The sequence below is a fragment of the Myotis davidii genome, unplaced genomic scaffold (assembly GCF_000327345.1).
Source record: "Myotis davidii unplaced genomic scaffold, ASM32734v1 scaffold3347, whole genome shotgun sequence".
NCBI classification, from domain to species: domain Eukaryota; kingdom Metazoa; phylum Chordata; class Mammalia; order Chiroptera; family Vespertilionidae; genus Myotis; species Myotis davidii.
Window position 1 is genome coordinate 42051 of NW_006298348.1, and position 5454 is coordinate 47504.

General features: G+C 39.2%; 1 long non-coding RNA gene across 1 annotated transcript in view; it reads right to left on the reverse strand.

Annotated features, from left to right (window-relative positions):
• The window catches only part of LOC107184702, a 14672-nt gene that overhangs the window by 4556 nt on the left and 4662 nt on the right, over positions 1 to 5454 (reverse strand). The gene's annotated exons all lie outside the window — the stretch shown is intronic.

Sequence of the window (5454 nt, forward strand, 5' to 3'; positions counted from 1 at the left end):
ATGCTGACAGGGGTGCCAGATGACGGGCTCATTGTTGGTGAGCACAGCTGTGGCAGCATGAACATCTCCCACGGACACTCCCCCCGCATGCTCGAGCAGGTGCAGTGGGGCCGGGGAGAGTGGGAGCAGTGTGGCACTCAGCCCAGGCTTGGGCTCCCTCCCAGCCACCTGCTTCTTCATGTACTACTTTTTGCTGTGTGGGATTGACTAGGACAGTGGGCTGGAGCCTGACTAGCTGGAGGGTAAGGTTGGGCTGTGGCAACACAGAGGTCCACTGATCCCTGCAGGTTAGGCCGAAAGACCCCACCAGTGCATGAATCCGTGCACCAGGCCTCTAGTTTCTCTACAATAAAAACCCAATATGCAAAGTGTCCAGTTGTCTTGCTGTCCGTTCAACCAATCAAAATGTAACATGCTAATGATATGCTAAGGCTGCTCAACTGCTTGCTATGATATGCACTGACCATCAGGTGGCAGACAGTCATCCTGTCCACCAGTCCCTAAGATGTGCACTGACTACCAGGGGACAGATGCTTTGACCAGTAAGTTAGCTTGCTGCTGGGGTCCAGTCGATCGGGTTTGAGCGAGACAGGCCAGACATTCCATGGAGCCCTCCTGTGGTCCCTCCCTGGCTGGCTAAACTCCCGTGCCCCTCCCCAGCCCTGACTGTGCACTGGTGGGGGTCCTTCAGCTTGGCCTGTGTCCTCTCGCAACCTGGGACCCCTTGGGGGAATATCAGAGAGCTGGTTTTGGCCCAATCCCGCAGGCCATGGCAAGGGATCCCACTGGTGCTTGAATTCGTGCACCAAGCCTCTAGTAGGATACTAATTTTTATATTATAACAAGACTGTTAAAATATGAAGAAAAAAATGTAAAGAATTTATATTTAATCCTCACAGAAACCTACTGAGCAACAGAGAGACATAAATGTTAAGTAACTGCCAATGCTACCTCCATAGTAAGGGTAGAAGACTTGAATCATATCTGACTTTAAATCCTAATGATAGACACCTGTGATGTGGGGCAAAGTCCCAAATAATTCCTGTTGCTGACTAGATCTAATATATGTATTAATTATTGGGAACTAAGTTGTGTATACAGAAATTTGCTTTAATTTTAGGTCTTAGTCAAAAATCCCAGTGACCAAGTGAAAAGCCAGGATGCTTAAAGACATCCTATCTATCTACTTATCTATTATTTAAGGCTAGGTCTAAATAGACCTATCATTTGACATACATACATTGATAGCAAATATTTAATGGCATTGAAAATATATTTTAAAAAAAATAACTTTTCTTCAGGCACAGAAACCAATTATTAGAAAATGTTTATTTTCTGGAAAGATATATAAGTGGAAGCATCATAATAATAAAAGGTCAAGAAGCATCACAACCAAAACAACCAAACTACCTGTCACCATGAGGTGCATGGAGCACCTCTTGGGCCAGTACATAAATAAAAGAAGCCAGATACAAAAGACTCATACTGTATAACTTCATTTATATGACATTTTGAGAAAGGCAAAACTATAGTAACTAATATATATATACATATATATATATATCAGAAGTTTCCAGGAGCTTGGCATGAGTCAAGTATAAATTTTGGGAAGTGATGGAAGTAATCTATATCTTCATTTTGAGAGCCATTCCACAGAAAGACAGTGTAATTTGTGCTTATATTAAAATCCTTTAGAAAGAAATCTTCTCTCCCTTCCTCTCTGTAAAAGGCATTGAAAATATATTTTAAAAAAAATAACTTTTCTTCAGGCACAGAAACCAATTATTAGAAAATGTTTATTTTCTGGAAAGATATATAAGTGGAAGCATCATAATAATAAAAGGTCAAGAAGCATCACAACCAAAACAACCAAACTACCTGTCACCATGAGGTGCATGGAGCACCTCTTGGGCCCTCTCCTGTGGCCCACAGGCTCTGATCCCCTGATCCCAGCAAGGCTGGTGGCCAGCGGGCAGGCAGGGCAGTGGACTGGTGGGTTTGACAAGGCAGGTGTGGCTGCAAGTGTAGCTGTGAGTGTGGCGGGCAGATGGGTGGGGCTGTGAGCGTGGCAGGGTGGTGGGCAGGTGGGCAGGACATGAGCATGGTGGGCGGGTGGTGGCATGAGTCAAGTATAAATTTTGGGAAGTGATGGAAGTAATCTATATCTTCATTTTGAGAGCCATTCCACAGAAAGACAGTGTAATTTGTGCTTATATTAAAATACTTTAGAAACAAATCTTCTAATCACTTTCTATACAATTAAATTCTGAATGATGTTTGTGCCATTTCAGAAACTTCATGGTCTAGGTTCTGCCTATTTCCCCAACTTGGTCTCTCACCCTCTACCTTGGTCACTTTGTTACAGCTACTGTGTGCTTTTTCTGTTCCTTTAAAATCATAACTACCTTAGAACCTAGAAGAAACTGCTCACAGAATTTCAAAAGACTATGTGATTCCTACCTTTGAGTTTTCATCAGCATCTCTTCATAGAGACTATGGTGAACACTTCTCAACTAAGCACAGTTATTTTGTTTCATCTTTTAGATAATTTGTTGTTTATTTAGTTTATTAACTTGTTTATTTATAAACAAACATAAAATATTCCAAGGAATTTTTGTGATAACACCATATAGTTTCAATTAAAGAAAATAATACAAATACTACCTTTGATGAATTCTTTTCCTTAATTGCTTTTAGCTTGTTCCATTAGGTTTCGTCTATGTATAAGAAAAAGAAACTGGATTTCATAGGAATAGTATGTTGACTATTATGGACACTATGATGCACTTTATATATTATACATTCTATTATTGTAGATCATATTAATCACATGATGTGCATTCTATACTACATATGTTAGACATTATGCAATTATATAATTCATATGTTGTATACCATATACTAAAACACAAAAATCACATATCACAATGCATTTATCATATATTTTAAAATTATGTATTTTATAAACTATGTTTAATTTACTCTTATTCAAAAAATTATAAATTACATATTTTATATTCTGTAGTAGAAATTGGCAAGCTTTAGATAAATCTGGCCTGTCAGCTGTTATGTAAATATATTTTTATTGAAACACAGTCACACCCATGCACTTATATATAGTCTATGGCTGTTTGCATGCTAAAAGGCAGAGTTGATTAGGTACAAAGAGATCACATGGCCCATAATCCTAAATATTTACTACTCAGGCTTTTACAGAAAGACTCTAGAGTATGAATATGTATTACATATTTCTCTCACTCTCGCTTTCAGTCTTCTTTCTATCTCCATCCATCCATCCATCCACTGCATATTTTGTCATTTCTAACAGTATGATGAAGTGCATTTATAATTGCTTTATATGGATATGACAAGTAATCAATACATGTATCTTTCTTTAATTAGGGCACTATTATGTCTCAAGTGGCTTATTACATAAAAATGAAAACAAATCAAACCAACAACAACAAATAAGCCTCTTCTTTGACATCCTTAAGTCCATTTTACTTCCAAATACCAGACTCCAAAATAAGGACAGAAATCATGTCAGTTGACTTACTTAAAATCTTCCAAATGTTTCTCTTTACGTTTAGAATAAACTAATATGCTTTATCCTTATTACAATCCTGTACAATCTGGCTTCCACAATGCTATTCCCAAACCAAGCTTTTCCTTCAGACTCCATTCCTCATGCATGTATTTTTTTTTATTTTTTTTTTGCTGGAATACTCTTCCCACAGCCACATTTTTTTTTTGCCATTTAGATCTGAGCATAAAAGTTATCTTCTCACCTTAGCTGGTTTGGCTCAGTGGATAGAGCGTCGGCCTGTGGACTGTAAGGTCCCAGGTTTGATTCCGGCCAACGGCATGTACTGGTTGCGGGCACATCCCCATTTGAGGTGTGCAGGAGGCAGCTGATGGATGTTTCTCTCTCATCGATGTTTCTAACTCTCTATCTCTCTCCCTTCCTCTCTGTAAAATATCAATAACATATAATTTTTTAAAAAAGTTATCTTCTCCACCCAATGTGAAGTATGTTTCTTGATCATATGTTTAGTTTCATTTATCCCAACATTGAAATAAAAGTCTCATGAAATTAATTTTTTTCTCTCTTGTTCTCTGATCTATCACCAATACCAGATTACTTACCGGTCCTTACTGTATAAAAACTCAATTTTGTAGAAAAACATACAATTAATAGTTGTATATTAATATTATACTAGTGCATATTGTTAATTATTCAATAATCATCAATAATATAGTAATTCAATAATGAATAATTATTAAAATAAAAGAAAACTTGTTCAATATTTTTAGAGGTGAAGCCTAAGAATCCTTCTCTTGAATGTAGACAAAAAAGTGTCTTTTTTCTGATAACTAGAATAAAGTGCAAATTAACTTGTGTGATTAAAAAAATACATTCAACATTTTTGTTATCTCAAAAATTATATAATACAACTTTATGAAACATCAGTTCTATAATTTGATCAATGTTTCATGTCTAAAAATATTATTTAGATTTTTTTCAGAAAGTTAAATGTCCTGTGTATTCTTCCATAATTTAGTTATCTGTTAATTTTTAAAGTCACAATAAATAACAGTCAAAAAGAATATGGTTATTGGGAAATAATTTTTGTAGTAAGGAGACTATATTATTTTAAGATGAGGTCAAAATTTTTCTGCTTATATATGTAACTAGAGACCCGGTGCACAAAAATTTGTGCACTTGGCCAGGTGGGAGAGGAGGTCCCTCAGCCTGGCCTGTGCCCTCTTGCAGTCTGGGACCCCTCAGAGCAGGGCCAATTGGGGAGTTGGGCCGCCGCCCCCTGTCATGCACAGAGCAGGGAGATCTGAAGGTTGCGATGCCACCCTCAGTCACGCTCAGGCTAGGGCTGATTGGGGGGTTGGGGCGCCGCCCCCTGTCACACTCAAGGCAGGGTCGATAGGGAGGTTGCAGCGCCACCCCGTCACGCACAGAGCAGGGCCGATCAGGGGGTTGGGGCGCTGCCCCCTATCACGCACAGAGCAGGGCCCATCAAGGGGGTTGGGGCTTTTAACTGAAGCTCCCATCCTGTCCTTTTTTCCTTTTTTTTAATTCTGGACCAGCTTTAGCTCTGAGGCTTGGCTCCAGTGTTATGAGACCCACTGCTGAAAGCAGGTTTCTGGCCTTTGTTTACACTTCTGTATTTGAAACAATGTGGCGGTCCTGCTGGCTGAAGCCTGGGGTTTTGTTTAGCTTCTATATTTGTTACAATGTTGCTTTTAGTGCAGCTGAGAGGCCTGCAGGGCAGGCTGGGAAGCTTGGCTTCCTCTGTCACTAAAGCAAGCAAGCCTCCTGTTAGTATCAAGCTGCCTGGCTGTTGGCTGCCATCGTGGCTGGCAGTTAATTTGCATATCTTGCTGATTAGCCAATGGGAAGGGTAGCGGTCGTACGCCACTTCCCATGTTTCTCTTTTT